Source organism: Patella vulgata, chromosome 3 (genome assembly GCF_932274485.2).
Source record: "Patella vulgata chromosome 3, xgPatVulg1.2, whole genome shotgun sequence".
NCBI lineage: Eukaryota > Metazoa > Mollusca > Gastropoda > Patellidae > Patella > Patella vulgata.
The window spans coordinates 72,051,264-72,072,427 of record NC_065881.2 but is presented as its reverse complement, the minus strand read 5'-3'; the positions used below and the strand labels follow the sequence as shown (position 1 = coordinate 72,072,427).

At 35.6% G+C, this 21,164-nt stretch overlaps 1 non-coding gene across 2 annotated transcripts; it reads left to right on the top strand.

Annotated features, from left to right (window-relative positions):
• Window positions 1-1,494: 1,494 nt before the first annotated feature.
• Window positions 1,495-6,309, top strand: LOC126814739 (uncharacterized). 2 transcript variants are annotated; one of them, XR_008787404.1, is made up of 4 exons: window positions 1,495-1,538; window positions 4,827-4,978; window positions 6,001-6,045; window positions 6,237-6,270. It is a non-coding gene; the product is annotated as an uncharacterized LOC126814739 (transcript). The 2 variants fall into 2 exon arrangements; XR_008787403.1 differs by having other exon boundaries at window positions 6,001-6,309.
• Window positions 6,310-21,164: the final 14,855 nt, after the last annotated feature.

Sequence of the window (21,164 nt, the reverse complement as noted above, 5' to 3'; positions counted from 1 at the left end):
ATGGATAAAAGTATAACATGTTCGTTATTCTTGTAAGTCGACATTTAGATCAATATGTATCACTGCTTTAGCACTATTTTGATGTCATTGTAATTAGCGTCTTGGATAGTAAATTGTACAGGAATAACTTTAGAATCTATTCTTCATATTCTCCATTATTGTTATATTCCATTATTTGTATTTTATCACCCGATAATACATTCTACAGAAGATATCGCTTGTGTGATTAATTTCATAATCTACTGCGATATCTCCAATTTGATTGGTCAATCAAAAGGGAACTACTTTTTTTTATTTTATAAGAACAGTTCATTTTTTATTAAACGTAACTTCTTTCTTATTAAAAAGGAACTATTTTTATTTAATTGGCCTTGAATTGCTATCAAAAAAATGATGTATCACTACGCCGTAATGTAATCGGGTTCAGTAAAAGTGAAATCTATAGCAAAGAATTATATTTATTTATTTGTGCATGTAAGAAGGGATTGGGTGATAAATAAAATCTCCTACTCGTCTTTTTTGATACAACACTCGTCGATAAAGTAAAAAGAAAACTCGGTAGAGCCTGTTTTGGGGCTTTTTTTTCTTTATCGACTTGTGTTGATATTTTTTTTTATATCAAAAGACTCGTAGGAGATTCTCTATATATCAACTTATTCATTCATATATTCCTTTATTTGTATGGTATCAACGTATTCATTTATTTCATTAATTGTATTATATTAACGTATTCATTCATTTATAATTTTTTGTTAATAAAACACGGTCGTCCTGCTCTCGTCTGGGCTATCGGCAAAATATGATTTTTGTGTTTTGTATTAGACAAAATTAGATAGTAAAGTGTGTACCAGATATCGATTACATGAATCCATGTGTTATTACTAAAATTATTATTACTATCATTTTCTAAAAAGATTTATATATTTAGATAGATGGCGTAATTACGATTCTAACGATATATAATATGCACTGGGTTACCTAAATTTAATTTTTGATATTTGATATTGTAATACATCCCTGCTACTCGACTAATAGATTGTAATGAACATATGGACTCCCTAGTGTAATCACACAAATTACGGACAGTAATATCAAAGGTCTAGTTTGATTTTGTTTTCTTTATCAAATGTTAAATAGTAAATTTGATTGCATTTTAGTGCGAATTAAGCCGTAGATAGGATTTTATAGACATTAATGTGAAATTAATATAAACAACTTTTAATAATACTAATATCTTAATTTATATCGATCGATTTCATTTTGTTTGAGTAGTTTTATTCTGGCATGTTATTGTTAATATAATATAGTTCTTTGCTTTGTTTTTCATTCAATTATTAATTCCGGGAATGTTTTACCTTTAAAAGATATCAATTAATAAACCCATTTCACCATATTGCTAAAACGCTTAATTGCGTCAGTTGAGTCCCACGAGCCTGATTATATACGACTCGGCGCCATAGGATGTACGCATAATAGGAAATAACCTTTAACAGAGGAAATGTTGATGCCTATGATCATCGTTTTGTTTTATTTTTCTGGTAAGTTCATAAACATTTTATACTTATCTTTTAAAGTATTTGTATTTAAACGATAGATATCGGATAACTTTTTATTAAGATAGTAAATCAAAATCAAGGTCATGTGGTTGATTGGGGTGGTATGTTATATTTGTAGAACAACGAAGGAATGCAATTAAACTGAAAGCTTATTAAAAAAAAATACTTTCATGTGAAAATATGACTTTTTTATATTAAGTAAATTAAACGAACCACGTCTAATATATCTGTAGAATTAATGAAAACAGGATATTTTAATACAAACAAGAAATAATTCATAATGGGGGTATATTTTGGCATAATGATAAGTCTCACACTACGGCCACACCAAATGATTTTCTGTTCTTCTGGAACACGTGTAAAAAAAACTATTGCTCCTGCAATGACTGTCCGTTAAAAATTTAAAAAAAGTAGAAAAATCAATCGTTTATTCCTGTACCCATGTTTGATAAACTCATTCAACATGATGACAATGAAGGTGGGTATTACGTTAATGAATACATGGACGTTGGATGATTGTGTACTATGAAACGTTACAATAACAGTATGTTAAACAAATGATACAGTACATCAGGTTACAACTAACGATGAAAGAACGAACGGTTTCACTGAAAAGATAAAAATACACATGCATGTATTTACAACACGCCAACAGTGAGGCCGATGTCCCCCGCCGAAATCCGCAAATAAATAGATGACACATATTAATTATTCGCATATTTATTCTTTTCAAAAGTATCAAGCAATCAAACCGATTATCAACTATACACCAAGTTTCATCACTCTTTATCAGATAAAATCAAAGTTATCTGGACCCAAAGAATCGACCAATAAAATAGCTTAGCTCTGTTTAGCTTTAGCTCGAAATGTTAATCATGGAACTCAAGTCAAGACATTCGCCTAATTAACATCAACATCAAGTTTAAACATTCTACCTCAATTAAAAGCAGAGTTATGTTCCAAAGTCTGGAAATTGTGCAATTATGATCATCGATCACGTCGTTTCGTAGTCTCGGTCACCCCGAACCCCCTAGTCTTCAACGTATGGTGGGTCGGACCCGCTGTCAATATTTGACGAAAAGTCAATTGTACATGCGTAACTGCGAGTTTGGTTTTTAATGTGGTTGGTTATTCACAAATATAATATAAACAAACATGAATCGTGACGACGAATTGGGATTACTTTAAAAAAAAACATAGATATGGCCCGTGAAGAGAGCAATTTTATAATAAAATAATAAGAGTATTGGATATTGAACTGTCGTGCATCAAATGGATTTTGTTTATGAAAATGTAAAAGGCCGGATAATCTAGCCAATGATATCGTGCTTTCATAAAAACTGTACGTAAATGAAGCAGCTGATGACCTAAGTTAAGCACCACTACTACCGGCTATAAATATAAATCTATCAATTAATAATAATTAGCCAATAGCAGATAAGTTAGAATTGGCTGACTAATTTTAGTAGCATGTTCGTAAGATTCGCAACATATCATGAACGACCATGAATGATCACGAACACCTACGCATGTGGGACGACCGTAACTTCATAGATAAGTGCCCCTGATTCTGTGTATCGAAAACTGTGTAAACGCGATAGAGGCTATAGGTTTTAACAGATTTTATTTTCAAATTTGGTTGGAAGCAATGGGGTCATAATAGGATCAACCATAAAGATTAGATTTTTTTATTTATACCAGATCTTTATCAAATTTGCTGAACATCTAAATTTCCTTTCGGACATGCTACCGCTAACACAAAGCTGTTGTTTGATGGGCATAGTGTACGCTTTGTACCGGTATCGTTTTATACGACCACTTTTTTGTTGTTTTTTTAAAGGAGGGGGGGGGGGTCTAAAGACAAACATACCTATATGCCAGTGTTCATGATCTTGTCAAAACGTGAACGATTTTTTCATTTAAGTTACCTGACCATATAACAGAGGTTATAACTTTTCTTCTATTGAAACTTTTAATGAAGTCCAAATATTGTATAACATCATGATTGTCCCGAATTTTCTTGTGAAACATATTGCTGAACCAAACTGAAATAGGTTTACATAATTATGAACTTTTTTAAGACTAGGTAGCAAATACGTTGGAGCTAATGTGTGTATAATTTCGCCATTTAACTCCCGAAAGAATTAAAGACCATTTGAATATGTATTAGAAACCAGTGGTATGACTGTCATTTGTTCTCATAGGTCCATTTAGCTTGTCCACGTTGACAGAGAGCTGAAATATATTTCATGTCGCCATGTCTGAAGATTTGCATTATATTTCTCCCATGATGATATAATGTACTGAAATATATTCGAGCTGCTAACTAGAAATAAAACACTATTGGTGTTACCAGTAATAACAATCCTGTTATCTCATGCTATTACTAGTTGACTGTAAAAAGGGGTTATTATTATTACAAACAAATAGCACATCTTTGTAGGAAAGAGCTGGGTAAATCTGAATGAGAAATATAGTCGAGTTATGGTTACGTTATTTACATCAGGGGAGCCACGGTGGCTAGTTGGTTAAGACGCTGGCTCGCTAGCCTGGAGGTCGGGTGTTCGATCCCTGCATTGGCCGAGAAAGTTCATAGGGATTTTCCGACGTGGTTTCCCCTTGTCAGTGGCGCAGAACGGAGGGCTTGACAAGGACAGCTGTCTAGTCCCTCGGATGAGACGAAAAACCGAGGTCCCGTGTATACATTGGAATGCACGTAAAAGATCCCTTGGCAGTTGGAATTCGATATAAGAGTAGGCGATAGTGCCGCTGCCCGGGCAAAATTTCCCTCATAGCACACTGTATGGCGTATGCCCGTCTTCATTAGCCCAGGTTAGGGGCAGAACAGTGGGACGTTAAACCCCATTTCATTTAATTTCATTTACATCAGATTGGTGATAGTTTCGGTGTAAAATCAAGAGAAACGAGCCATAATAATTTGTACAATCATCTGTTTGTAAATTGCTTGAAATGGTCATTATCGAACCTAGTCAGTGTACTGATGCAATCTATGTATACATTACGTTTAAGTTAGAAATGAGGTTTCGAATAATTTTTGGTCCAATATATCTAAATATTAGGGATGCTTGGGAAATGAAATGATGAGAAGAGTGCTTTTGATTGGACATGGTCTTAGAATTGATTTTTGTACTTTTAACAAACCCCCCTCTTACATATCATTACTGTTAATCATTGTTCTATTCGAAACGTTTACATATCATTACAGGTATTCATTGTTATTACATTCATGACGTTTATATATCATTACAGGTATTCATTGTTATTCTATTAATGACGTTAACAGGTTAAAAGAGGATCTCTTTAAGAAGTCAAATTATTCTGCAATGACCCGTCCCAAGATAAATCAATCTGAAAGAACAGATATTGAAATAAAGATGTATTTGTCAAGACTGCTGGGATTGGTAGGTAAATATTATACAATTTGGACAGTGACGTAAAGTTAGCTTGTGGGTCTTCGCGAATAACGAACAACGAGTAAGTTTGTTGTTCGGTATTCGCGAACTAAACCTTGACCGACGTGTTTGGTCGCACGAGTTAACTGGTTAGGGTTAGTGGAGTTATAACCTTTGCGGTCGAAACGTATATTCGCTCACTTGCACTCACTCTGCTTCATTTTTGTTTGTTTATTTGTCTGTTGTATATTATTTAACATAAATGTATGACACTTAAGTATTATAGTAGACAATGCGACAAGCGGCTTCTAAATGTTATAGAAGGCAATGGTGGTGCTTATTATCAGTTATTTAGACAATTTGATATCATTATTCTTGTAAGTAATCGGTAACCTTTAACAAAATAACTACTAAACGCGCTAATAATTTATTGATTTTTGAACTGATATCTAAATAATAACTAAACTTACCGACATGCTGTCGGTTAAGCCACACGACCAAACACAAGGTTAGGTTGATATTTGTTTTTGCGTTTAATCATAAATGACGATAGCCCCGCAAATCGTGGAAATACGCCCACACTACAGCGGTGTCACTTTAGTAAAGCTTTCTTCCGAAATGGAGCGAAATCAAAATTACAAAATAAACCGATGACATTCATTAATTGTTAGCTCATTGATCTTTCTGTAGAGCAAAATGATAATTATCGGCCTTATTCAAGGTATTTGTGCAATGAAACTATACACCTTAGCAAAACAAATGGAACTTAGTCACGGTATTGATGTAATTCAAATTAAATTATTAAACTATACACCACGTTTCATGACTGCACTCCGTGAGAAGCAAATAGCAAGTGAAGGAGGTACACACAAATACAGATATTACAACAGGTAAGCAACAAAATGTGACGGACAGACAGGGTTCTTTTAATGTGCGTGGACAACCATTTTATGGGATTAAAGTTTTTATTTGGAAAATGTAATTAGTGATGTAAATCTGTATTTTTTTTTTTTTTTTTTTTGCTCTTTCAGGATACACGGGAACAAGTTTTGAGAACATCGGGATTTTACGTCATAGTTTGTATTATTATTATTTATTCAGCAGTACACCCCATAATGATAAGTATACAGGGCCGTTTGTATTATAGTTCCAACCTAACAAATATTTGTCCCAGATAGAAAATCACAATACATTTGATATTGTAGGCTTCTTAATAACCTGGATATTCCCATCTATATCAATAAGTTGCATTCTACATATCTTTTAGTCTTGGACAGATGAGCTACTCAGATGGAATCCCGACGATTATGGTGGTATTCTCGAGATAACTGTTCAACAAAAAGAAATATGGTTCCCCGATTTATATGTATCAAATTGGTATGTATACCTGAAAGTGAAATAATTCTAAAGAGTCAATTTGGTTAAAGTTACAATTTCATATTTTTAAGTTATATTTTTAAAATGTATTAAAATGAAGCCCTAAAATAGATGGTATCTAAAAACAGTCCTACCTTGTTAAAGAATAAACCTATTAAACCTATAATTCACTAGCCAGTTGAGAAATTGGCAAAAATATCATTTTCCAATTTAAATTCAAACGGTTGAAGATAGCTACTCCATGGTGGAGAATAGAAAACAAGGGAGGTAATTGTGTTATTATTTCCGGTGTTCTAATTTTTAAGTGTGAGAATGACACCTATGATCGTATAATAGTGAGTTGACAACCTATTGAGCAAAAGACATAGAAATAATTATGTTTTGACTTTCTTAGAAAATATGAAATTGTAACTTTAAATTCTTTAAATCGATTGGCAAAATCAAGTGAACAGTGAGTGAACTGCCTAAGCGCGAAACTTTCAAAATGATTATACCCAATAGTGAAGTAATATAAATATCACATCTCAAAAAACAAATATGCCTAAATATAAACCTTTTGTATAATGCTGTTTTAACTGGCGACAATCATTTCAAAATATTAAAGTAGAAAAGGGACACACTTTATATTGTCTCCTATCTTAAAATGACAGATTTTGATCAATAGATTATGTAGGTAGAGTACGAACAAGGAAATATACTGAACGTTAAGAAGAAATAGGAGTCTTTAGCAGTGGGAGGACCCGGAGAAAACCCACGAGGTTGGACAGACAGGCAACCCTACTCCTTGTCACGTACAACCGGCGACCTTTGAAGTTCAAGTTTAAAATCAACGTGCTTGTTTAAAGTAAATATTTGGATTGGTGAACATGCCTAAGACTATGTGTAATCCCCATCTTTCGTTTTATTTTCCCCTTGTCTGTCTGTCCGTCACACATTTGGGACACAATAATTCAGCTTCTAATTGAGCTAGATTGTTCGAACTCGGTGTAGGTGTTTATTAGGTGATAATAGCCTTGATTGAGTTCGAAGATGAGCATTTTCTGCTTAGGGTAAGCAGAGATAAACAATTTGATTGGCTAATGCTTTGGGACACGATAACTTTAGTTCATAATTGAGAGAGATGAGACTTGGTGTATAGTTTCATCGCATCAATACCTTGACTAGATTAGATAATGAGTATTTTCGGATGCGGGTAAGCAATTTGATTGGTCAAGACTTTGGAGCTGGACAACTTTGATTCTGATTGAGTGATCGTTGTGAAACTCCGTGCGTAGTTTCATTGCATCAATACCTTAACAACGTTCGATGCTGAGCATTTTCTGCTTAGGCAAAATAAAGACTTCAATAGAATGTTCAGACTTGGTGTAGGTGTCTATTAGGTGAATGCCTTGACAGAGTTTGATCATGTGCATTTCCACTTAGGCTAAGCAGAGATAGGTAATTTGATTGGTTGAGACCTTGGAACACGATAACTTTGGTTCTAATTGGGTGAGACCGATAAAACCCCGTGTATAGATTCATTATATCAATATCTGGACCATAACAACTCTGCGTTTAATCGAGGTGGAATGTTTGAACTTGGTGTAGATGTTCATTAGGCGAATGTCTTGACCGAGGTCAATTATTAACATTTCCCGTTGAAGCAGAGCAAAGCAATTTCATTGATCGATACTTTGCGGCAAGATAACTTTGATTATAACTAATTGAGAGTAATGAAACGTAGTGTATAGTTTCACTACCAGGTACTTCAAAACTTGACTGAGTTTATCGTGAACATTTTTATGCTTTAGACTAAGTTAAGATAGTTAGTTTGACTGCTTGATACTTTTGAAAAAGATAAATGTGCAATTAATGAATATGTGTCATCTATTTATTTCGGGATTTCGGCGGGGATATCGATCTCACTGTTGGTTTGTTTTTCAGTATACGTGGTTATCTGAAGTTCGGAAGTGATGATTTAAGACTTTATGTTAATCATTCCGGTACAGTTGATTGGGAACCAACTTTTGCAATAAGTACAAGTTGTGTTGTTGACGTGTCGCTGTTTCCAGTAGATTCCCAGATTTGCAGCATAATAATCGTGCCCTGGATGACAACAAACCAGGAAATTACCATAAAAAATCCGAAATTCGACAATTCGCTCTTCGAAGCCCCTAATGGGGATTTTGCAATTACACAGACAACTGTGACTCAGGCTTTCTATCCGGTATTTAGCAATCCAAGTTATGAACTAACTGAATCAAAATTTACCCTTACAATGAAACGAAAGTCATCGTTATACCTTTTAAATGTTGTTGGACCTTTCGTGGGTATCTCATCCCTGTGCATCATCAGTTTTCTCATTGACTCACAGAGCGGGGAAAAGTTGTCTGTATCCATGACAGTGTTGCTATCCCTTACAGTATTTTTGAGTGTTATAGATGATCTGTTACCTAAGACAGCTAACAGTATTTCTTATTTTGGTTAGTATATTTCTACGGAAACTCCGTTTATCCATCCACCCGATCACTCGAAACAGTTAGACCTAAATGATGTCCATAAGAAGGGCGTCTTTGCTCGGCATCGATTTGAGGTATCCTCGAATATTGTCAGTGTGAAATACTGTTATTTATTAATCTGAGGACTTTGTGGCGTTCAAAGCAAATTAGATGCGACTTAAAACTTTAAAGCAAATGTTCATATTCAACGCGTGTCCGAACCATGCAAACACTTCTTATGGCAAAATATATCAACCCATTGCTTCAATATTTTAGTTCATTGTCATAGGGGGGCCAAACTGAGTTATGTGGGGGGGGGGGGGGGCTGAGGTGTTTTGCCCCTTTATTTTTTTGTCACCCAAATTTTCAGAATGAATCAATCATTAACTAAAACGAATTTTCCCACAATTGTTATTGCGCGAGGTCTTAGGTAGTCTAGTATTCAGAACGTAAACCGGCTACGAACAACTTCATTTAACAAACATACAATTATATTTCTATGATATATGGTCTTATTCTCTGATGTTTTTGCTGGAAAAGGGGAAATACACTGAATCTGATAGGGCCCCCGACGCGTATGTATAGTTTGTGATAACCGATGACCGGGAGAGATGGGGACACTTTCGCGGAAGCTTACCTTTTAACCTGACGTTTTACAAGACTTTTCACGCACATCCGATTTGTTAGTAATCACTTAAGGGATTCTATTTGACTCCGTAAATCTGCTGAGGTAGGGTTTGCTTTTACTAGGGTAGTAACTCTGATCACTTTATGGCCATAGTATATGCGACAAACTTTATACAATAAATGAAGCCAGTTGTTTACTTCCATATAATTTGTAAACAAAAATATAATTACTTCCCTTTACTTACCTTCATATCTTATTCTCTTTTCAGTGATTTATGTGGCATTAATGATTGGGATGAGCTTTCTCTGTTTACTCTGTAATGTAGCTACCCTCTACATTCACAACAGAAGCAAAGAAACCCCAATACCGACATGGCTGAGAGTGATTCTTATCAGAGAAAATTTCACTGAAAACTATAAGGATTTTCCTAAATCCGATCACAAACATTCTGTGAATTCATCAACAGATCTGGAACCATCTAGCTATGCTTGTTGTGATAACCTTGATTCCGGAACTAGCTCTAACCACTGGCCAGAAATAGCCAAAATATTCGATCGGGCATTCTTTATACTAATCGCTTTGGCCCTAGTTTCTATTAATTTGGGATTCCTTATAATACATATTATTTAATCCCCAAGCGGATGCGACTACATCTGACTATTCAGGTCAGGGTCGATTTTAACAACTTCTTTTTGCCTTGGAATTTTACAATTTAGACAATAAAGTTTAGTTAATCAGAAAGTTAAAGCCGTTTGGTTGTCGTGTTTCTATAAATTTGAATGAAGTACTGTTAAACTTCTACACTCAACAAATCCAATCACACTTGAAAGTTTGTTTGATTTAAAGTATTAGACACTAGTGTTATCATGCACCGTGAGGACGTTTTATGGTTTATTCGATGTATTAATGGACATATTATAGTGGGGAATGTGTCCTTATATGCACCCCCACCGCCTTATGGTGCCTCCTTGACAGGTTATCTCTGTCACACAAAATATTTTTTGTCTTATGTCCTGTTCTCTATCCCCTAGCTTAAGTTTTTCGGCGGTGTTTCCCATCCTCTCAGCCGAAGAGGCTGTGGAAACGTACTTCTGAGAATACGAAATGATTCCTAAAGAACCTTAAACCATGACGTTCTTTGTAAAGAGGATACGTCCACGAGCCCCCCCCCCCCGAAAGTGGTCAGGTATGCCTTTATCTCATTTTTCAGCTGCGCAGAAGCTACCCCGAATTTCAACACAGTGTACTTGTACAGGCAAGGAGGGCGAGTGTCCAAGTTTCTAACGCATGGGATTACCATATTTGGATTACAAGACTGTTGTCATTGCCCGCTTTTAAAGTACCAGCCATATCCTTGTTAGTCTAGTTATCGTTGTCACTGGTACTAGCTATCGACTTCAATACAATAACCAGGGCATCTTTTACGGAACTTAAATAACCTCTACAGTATATAGACCCTATAGTATTACAACACGCCCCTTTGCAATAAGTTAATTAACGTCGTTAACTAGCATGCAATAAATACAATACAAATACTTTTAGAATGACATTTCAAAATTGTCATTCCATATCGCGAACAATCTTTAAATAATCACTAATACTAATTACAAAACGCTTCTACTTATCGTTTAAATATCTCAAGTCCTACTTCTACAATAATATCACCACACTGATACGTATGCTACCACAATATAGATACACTGATTCGTTGTAGTTCTGTACCACTAAATAATAATATGTCCTATTCACAATTGTTCTGTTTTTCAACTTTAAATTTCATGATCCTTAAAATCAACACTTCTACAAATTCCTATCCAGAACCAGATCTGCTTGAATATATTTGTGTTAGCTTTTAGTTAGGAGACCCCTTGAAAACTTTCCTTTTTCTAACCCAACGTCCACATAATTATATAATTATTCATGCAACATGCAATAATATGCTTAAACATACAAGATTACATAAAATGATCAAGTCTGCTTCAATCTGTTTCAAAAATAAAAGTATCGACGAAAAACATTAATAAACAAAAATCAAAATAAAGTTCATCACTGCCCTTCAAAGTCCTGTGATACTTAAATTTAACCTAAACATAGTAAAATATAACTTAAATGGTTATAATTTCTTCACGTGTCCTAATTTCAAAATACTATATTTTACACTACACGTAATATTGCCAAAGTTCAGTCTCACTTTATCTTCGGCAATTCATCTTGGATTTACATTGTCTGTTTCAGCTACCATCGTCTCAACATCAAAACAATTCTTTAACCTAAACACAGTAAAATATAACTAAAATGTTCATAATTTCTTCACATGTCCTAATTTCAAAATACTATTACACTACACTTAATATTGTCTCAACATCAAAACGTTTCTTTTCTTGTAAGTAGGGTACAAGTCCCGACTTTAAAGTTCACTGGTAAAGGCTTCATTATATCCTTAACGACTGCCTAAATAGTTTGCTTTAGGGTAGTATTGGGTAAATCGTCCCATGTAATACAATATCATTTGGTATCTCCATTTTAATATTGTATTTTAATTTTATATTTCACACACTCTATCCCATCTTTGGACATGTTAAGTGACAGATAAATTGTAAGATTTAATCAGTAGCAGGTGTGGGGTTCTGACATAGTATACTATTCAAAAAAAGTAGGGGATATTTGATTTTGGGGGCATAATACTAAAATATGCAAATTACTACGAAAAAAGTCACTATAGAACCTAACAGAAGAAACATTTCCAGTTACATGTGACGCCCAAACGCACCAATAGCTACCGCATGGAATGCAGGTGATGCTTGGGATCATCATGGGGGTCCAACCCAAGATTTGCACGACTCTGACTTTGAATGTTACAGTCATTGTGGCATTGAATTCCAGGGTGGAAACATCAGTTTAATTGTTTTAGTGACCAGAAAACAAATTTTGATATGCGTCGGCTTACCCAAAATGAAAGGTTACGTGCCCTTGGCATGCTACAGATCGGCACAACACAGGCGGTTGTGGCGCGGACGATGAATGTTTCTCAGTCTGTCATAAGCAGGCTATGGTCCAGATACCGTGATACACAATCTGTACAGGACAGACCACGCTCAGGTCGACCAAGGGCGACAACTCAAGCCCAGGATCGATTTATCCGTACTTTGGCCTTGAGAAATCGTGTCATCACAGCAAATCAGATCAGCGCTCGTCTTCAAACAGACACTGGTGTGAGAGTGAGTGGCCAGACGATTCGGAATCGACTGCATAGGGGTCACCTTCGCGCCCGACGTCCTCGCGTGATCCCTTGTTTGAGAGATCATCACATTCAGGCAAGACGTCGTTGGTGTAGGGATCGTCAACACTGGGATAATCGACGCTGGAGCAATGTGATGTTTTCAGATGAGTCAAGGTTCACTGTTGATTTTTTGGACAGACGTAGGAGGGTGTGGCGTCGTCGAAACGAGCGCTTCCAAGACGTTAACGTCATCAGACATGATCGATTTGGGGGTGGTTCTGTTATGGTGTGGGGAGGCATCACTGTTACTGGAAGAACGGCTTTACATGTTGTTGCAGGGCGTGTTATAGGCCAGTACTACCGGGACAACATCTTGGCAGTCCATGTTGTGCCGTTCGCACGACGTCATGGCCGCCGTTTCATCTTCCAGGATGACAACGCAAGATGTCACAGGGCCAGGATCGTTACAGGTTACCTCCAACAACAGAACATCACCACATTACCTTGGCCAGCACTGAGTCCCGACCTCTCCCCCATCGAGCATGTCTGGGACATGCTTGGACAGAGGTTACGTCAACGTCAACAACGTCCTGCCAATGTCCAAGAACTTGCTGCTGGGTTGCAACAGGAATGGGACAATCTGGACCAAAATGACCTTAGACGTCTCATTAGGAGTATGCCACGTCGGATCAATGCTTGTTTGGCAAACAGAGGAGGATTTACCCGTTACTGACTTGGTTGTGATGCTGTGGTAACTTTGCTGTTTGACCCCGGGTATCATTTTACCCTTATAATGGTCAGTCTGTGCCTTACTTAGTCTAACGATCATTTGGAATAAATCGATGAATGTGAACTTCATTTCATTTTGTCATTTGTTTCTTCGTCAGTTTCATTAGGTGACTTTAATAACACTTAAAAATCAAATATCCCCTACTTTTTTTGAATAGTATATTATGTAAGATGTAATATGTTGTACAAACTTGTATACTCGGCGTGCCTTTAGACAAATTAGATAATATAAGAATTAAGTTTAACAGGTATTAACACATATTGTCTAGAGTTAAGATGTGTGACTCTTAATAATTAGTTTTCATTGTTCTGATTACCAACGCCTATTTACTCGGCGTGCTATAATAACAGACATCAAGTCATTAGTCTTTCATTGTTCTGTTTACCGATGTGACTACGAGTTATCCAATCAGCTTAATACTTTATATAACATGAAAACCAATCATTATTGTCTGCCGAGATCATGTGACAGATGTCGCTCGACATTATTAAAAAGCATAGTTTGAGAGTAAAAGAGAGAACAGGTCTTCAGAGACCTGGGAGAGGGTGTGCCCTCGGACCCCGGAAGAATTAGGTCTTCTGAGACCTAGGGGGAGCAGTTTTAGATAGACGTTAATATATCTAACCACAATGACTTTCATACGTAGAATTGTACATGTTAATATGTTATCCAGTAATAAAATATCTTTTTAATAAAAAAGGAGTTATGTATTCTATCACACCCACCCCCGTGGGATCGCGTCAGGCAAAAAAAAATAGATAGCGTGCGTCGCGAGACTTCATCTATGTTTAGCGAACATTCATCTATGTTTACCTGTGTAGAAATAACATACGCAGTTATCTGCCCTTTGGTATTTCAAACAATCGGATTCGTCAATGGGTCATTGCGTCATATTAGTCTTCTTTAATGTCAACAAATGATCAAACATACGTCAATATCGGCCTTACTTTCTTTACGATGGCAGACATTGAGGAACTATAATTTTTTGTCTAGCCTTACCAGTTCGAACAACCGCGAGACGTGATCAATTTAACAATGATTCATGCGACAACAGGCGAGACGTGATCAATTTAACAATGATTCAAGCCAGAACGATTTGTCCAGCAGTAGCGATACCTCTGAATCGGAAGGTCAACTGCACAATGTAACGTATTGGTTAGTACCATTCGACTTTTTTATTGTCACTATTAGGCCTATTACATCTATATTAATAATTTATTATATTCATTTGAAATACATAAACCCAAATAAACATGCTTCGTCGATCTAGCGTCAAGACGATAGTCGAATGGTCGGCAAACAATTAGAAGGCCTATAGGAGAGTTACCGCCAATACCAGTATCGGTCATTTATTTCAAGGTGTCATGTCCATGGGCCTATTTAATGTAGAATCTGTATGGGCCTAATTAGTACCTTTGTCAGAATATAATTTACCTCTACAATGTGATCTAATGAGTCCATGTAATCAAGGAACAATTTTAATGGTTATTTTAATAGCGCTGATCACGTAGATACCATCTATTGATAGGCTAGGCCGCCTAGGGCCTACTATTAAACTTTTGTCCAGGTGCAGTTGTGGACATTGCCTACAAATGCAAGTTCCACGTGAAGGAAATGCTGTAAAGATTGTCTGCAATGTGTGTAACAAACACAATCTTATATGGTAACAGCGACCAGTTTAGTAAATATAGGATTTATTTACATTCGATATGAATATCAAACAGTTACATAAATACGACATGAACTAAACTACATCGGGAACTAGACTACAACAGGAACACATATAACAATATTAAATCCACCATTCCGCTCCTCTGCCAAGCCTTTCTTCTCCTCCCGTCTAGTCGTCTGCATAACCGTTGTTGTTGTGTTGTTGTTCTTAGTCTTTAACGTCCGCTTTCACCCAAGGTGATGTCTTATTTTTATTATTTTAGCGCACCCGCTGGGGTCTTTCCTGTGGGAGGAAACCGGAGTACACCTACGAGGTTGAGAAGGCGCCCCTATCTCCAAGCCACATGCGCTCACACCGAGAATCGAAACCACAACCGCAAGCCAGAGGCCAGCGGCACTCCAGACCACTAAATACACCCCCACCCCGCCTTACTGTTAGTCAACTCCTTGTTATATACCTTCGGACAATAGATAAGACTCATGGTCATATATGCAATTGTCTCTTTTATCTCGTCATGGCATGCTTACTGACCAGTGCGTATTCATTTTTAAGTAATGCGGAGCGTGTGCACAGACCATAATATAATATGGGATTAATTACATGTTTAATTAGAACGTGGCTAAACAGAAGTATATACAGAGTTGAAAAGTCAATATCATATACATGTATTATCAAAAACAGCTTAGGTCACTAAGTTCTATGCTCATAAATGGATCGTTCAATTTGATGAAAGTTATAGAGTACTTTGTTACATGTGTCCAGAAAATAGGACAACGTAGTTGCATCTGTCAACATGAAGGTTTTGTTGGAAACTGTTTCAATCCTCGTGTACTAGAGGTCTCTTTTTATGAGTACATTGAACAGTAAGGGCCAGTTGGTGATGATGAACCTATACACGAGTACGATTTTTTTCGATTTTTTTTTTTACACATTCAGGTTATGGTTTGAATTTCTCCATTTAGACTCTAAATGAGTCAGATTTAACTATTGCTACATCTTATTATCCCAGTAGTATTGCTACATAAATATTCAGTAAAATACACTGCCACACACATGGGAGCAGTTTATTACTTGCATAAAAATATCTTGCTTGAGCATTTCAATAATTTAACAACATACAAAATTGATTATTGAACTGCTCACATGCAATGCTTTTAGTTAATGGTACCCAATTTATTTATTTCAGGGTCTATAAATACATAGCCTACAGACGGTTTACAAGATGGATATGGTATATCCTTGGTAAAAAGAACAGAAAAATCAATCCATCCTGTGTCGCAAATAAAATTCGTGAAACTTTTCCTTCCAGTTCTGAAACTTACACAGGATTTTAGTATCCTGATAACTATTAAATATAAGAAAATAAAATTTCAAAGTGTTTTGTTTGATTTTTTATTACATGGTGCCCACCTTTAACCAAAATGTTCATGGCCACTTTACTATGTACAATATAACATGAAATGAAATGGGGTTTAACATCATACTTTTCTGCACTAACCGACCTATAAAAGAAGACGAGAATATGCCATTCAGTGTGCTATGACGGAAATTTGGGCCCGACAGTGGCGCTATGGTCTATGCATACCGGTAAATCTCAAGGAGCTTCTACTAACACTTGGAATATAAAACTTATAGTTATCTATATCACAATTAGTTGATCAGTTCGACCCGCTATAACAAGGTAATGGTAATCGAATATAATCGTTACATTTTTTAATTAATGGCCATGTAATAAGTAATGGAAGTTTTCAAAAGTAATGAGTAGTGGAAATGTAATTAATTACATTCCAAAAATTACATTTTATATTATAGCACATATAAATATTTCCAATATAACAAGCCTCAAATTTAATAGCACCAAAGAAGTAAATTAAGTGTATCTGACACAAATCCAATTCATTATAATCTATAAAATTAAGATTTAAATCAGTTTTAACAAATCATAATAAAACTAAGAAGGCATTAAACATTTTCATTTAGTACTTTTTATTTAAGACCCTTGTTTAGACATGTAAGCTATTAAGGTGGATTTCTGAAAAGATGTATATTGTAATCAATGATTAGTGCTAATTTGCAGGCAATCAATCAATCAGTTAGATTAAAAGACAATAGTCTTACTACACTTTAATCTTAATGTTAAGGTAACAAGTGACAAACCAAACAATGGCCTTCAAGTATCTCATCATTTTATGGTTACTTAAGCGGCATTGTGGGAGATTAATTGGCTCTAATCAAGACGGGAATATGCCATGCTTTGTGCTATGAGAAAAAATTGCCCGGACACTGGCGCTGTGGTCTCTACTCAAGTAGTGTTAAATCTCGAATGATGCCGAGTAATGGCAACATTCAATTCAATCCTATTGGCAGACTTTAATGGCGTTGGTGGTGGAGCATCTCGACTGACCAATACCTGATCAGCTTTGTAAGAGGGAAATGCTTCTCGAAGCGCCATTACTTCTCGGAGAAGATCCTTTACATAACCTGGAACAAAGATGTATAAGAATTTAATTTTTATATCCCAAAAGTATTTGCCATTTTTGCTTCGATCTGCTACTATTAAGTACTTCGTTATAGTACTGTATTGTGAATTAAGTCACAGCATGAGTAGCTTTTTAGAACAGACTTTTAAATTGGTCTTCCATCAATTCACTCCAAATTCACACAACTGTAAACATTATTCAAACTAAATATTATCCAAATAATTGTTTTGACCCACGTTTAGAACAAGCTTCATTATTTAGAAGAAACCTGACTCAATACCGCAAGAACGTGAATCCAATACAACCTTCGAAGTTGGTCTCCTGTTTGACTTTTGGGTAGGTTATTTTTCATTTGGCATTGCCATCCTTATTAGTAGCCTGTTTTCTAACACAGTTTTCATTGTTATGCATTGCAGTCAATAACAATCTGTTATTATAGTAATTAGCATGTAAATTGTAATAATAATGATAATGTATAAGAATCAGATAAATAAATATTATTTATGCAGACATTTATATTGATATGTTGAAAATGAAAAAAATATAAACAGAGCATTATTCTTAAACTTTCATATGCCAAACCTTTCAGGCTAGCCTGTTGGAAATTGGGTGCAAATTGGCAGACAACTGCGTGGTAAGATTCCAATTTGGATGTCTGTTCGGCTGGGGGACAATTTTTAAATATCTTTCATAAAACTGTTTTTCAATAAACACTCTTTCAGTAGCTTGTGTGCTTTTGACCTGTTTGTAAAAAAGAAAATACCCCTGCTTTTATAATCTAAATACTATTATGTTAACAAAACTTAGGCCTACTGACAAAAACAATTACTATTTATAGTTGATCGCAATACTGAGGATATTATGGTTACTCGCTTGTCATAAATATATAATCAATAGTTTGAATGGGCAACATGAAAAATATAAAGTATCCTACCTTTCTTGATGCAATGACGGACTAGGTGTTCATGTTGGCATCTTTGGTATAGCTCACGATGTCCATCATGAAGATTGGCCAGAGATGTTATTGACTTCAATTTTGCCTCTACCAAATCACCATCTCCATCACTGCTAACAGCTGCCCAATGGTTAGATATGGATTGTGCCTGTTCTTCAATCTGTTCACAGCCTTTCTTCTTAGATAACAGTATCAGTTTCTTATAAACACCCGAAAATTAAATGTTCACAGCCTTTCTTCTTAGATAACAGTATCAGTTTCTTATAAACACCCGAAAATTAAATGTTTTAAATGAATAAGTCATAAAAATAGTTTGGCCATTTTCATGCCTGAAAGTAACGATTTAAATATTGACTAAATGTCAGGCCATAATAAACATTTTGAACTTTATGCAGAACATATATTATAGATAACATTGAAAAGGACAAAATGACAGGAATCACTGTACAGAGATTGAGCAGCCTGACAAGGCTTTAATTTGTGTCTAACAAAGTCTGTGACAAGGGCCTTATTTTCAGGCTTTGTCATTTGGAGTCTAAAATGCAGTTAATTTTACACTTGGGCTGATCCACGATGTTACATTTTGGTTTTAAAGTCAGTTATTATTATCTACATGTATACACACTGTGCTTTACATACGTGACTCATTATTCATTACCTTTAGCAACATGCCACACATCCAACCAATGTTAAATATCTGGTTCCATAGTTCTCATGTGCTTTCTCACTGAACAATGTCTGTCTGTGATTAGGTCTGTTGCTTGAACCCCTTTTCCTTTCAGAGCCTGTAGTCCCCCGATTCAAACCCTCCTTCTCCGTTGCATATGAATTATTGACTTCTGTCTGTAAATGAAGACACATGTATTCTGTTTAACACGGTAAGAAAACAGGATACTTACAGAAAGTAACAAGTTTCCTAATAGTAACTGATTGTTTGATGGCTGACTACTCCACAGAAACATGTTGCCTGCTTCACATGTATCCTCTATAACAACCATACTACCCACATTTTGCTTAAGCACAACTACACACTTATTGTGACATTCTTTGCACACCTCTAGAGGCTCTTTCAAAAACAATATATTTCCTTTCTTCGACCTTATCTGTGTTTAAAATATAAGTAATATTTCTGAAATAAATACAAAAACAAAACCAGCAAGTTAAAAATGAAATCTGATGAACCCTGGCTTATAGAGCGGTTACAAGGTTATGATGACGATATTTTATAAATAGAAATTAAGTCACGCCCACTCTATTTATAGCTAGAGTCATATAGTGCGGAAACAATGTCAACCTACCCTTTGTCTTTCTCTCTTTCTGAAAACACCTCGGTGCATCAGGTCCAAGTATCGTCTCATCCTCGGTATCCCCAGTGGTTTCATTCCGTTGTACTCCACTAACCCCTGGGTTAATCTATGGGGGAAGACACGTTTTCAAATTATTCGCCCTTTATGATTGTGCTATTTTTATCGACCAATCCTATGCATCGTAAATTGATAAGGAAGTTGGTAAAGGGAAGTAACTTTCATCGGACAAGTTTAGGAGTTGGCCTAAATGAGAAAAGTTCAAATTAATCTAAATGCGTATTTACTAATTACAAATTATATAATATGAAATTAATGAAGACCGGACCAAACTGCCAAGTATAAGTTCAATAATAATACACTTAACAGAATGAAACATTTCAGATAAAGAACGAAGAGTAATAATAACAAAACATCAAACATATAGATATTATACATATTTGAAATCAGCGAAACATACTATTATGATTTCATTTTCTAAAGAGGTTTATATATTTGGATAGCTGACGTAATTCCGTTCGTAACTTAAACAAGCGGTTGCCATGCAAGATACGCCCACATTTTGCAAGAGATGGACAGAGAACAAGCTCAAAAAAGAAGTGATTTTTCGTACAATCAAGGGCCATAATTCAGGAAGTCACAATCCGATATGCATGAATGTTGAAAGGAACCAAGATCTTTGGGTTATTAACATGTATTTCAAGTTTCATCAAAATCGGATCAAAATTGTGCCCTCTCTCTAGAGGGTCCAAAACCTTGATATACCATATATTTACAATATTTGCGTACGAGAGGCAGCCATTTTGTCCGGCAGTTTTGGCCCGATTTGTACGAAATTTGTAGCCATCCTTAGGGTGTAACGGTGATATACTAAAACGGTTTTTTAAATCGGATAAAAATTCTGACCTCTACAGTGTTCACAAGCTAAAAACGTGATTTTTCGTACAATCAAGGGCCATAATCCATGAAGTTACAGTTCGATACATGCCAATATCGAAATTAACCGAGATCTTAGGGTGATAAACCTATATTTCTAGAGTGTTCACAAACAATTGTGGACGGACGGGCAGGGGCGACGACAATATACGTCCACATGAAAATGTGGTCGTATAAAAATATGCATTGAGTTACCTAACTTTAATTGTTGATATTTTCCATTGCAATACATCATAATTTTATATGCCTGATACTAGAATAATAGATCGTATTGAACAAATAGACTCCCACATGTAATCACACAAATTACGTACATTTGACAATTAAGGTATATCCTATATTTTTACCTTTTTTAT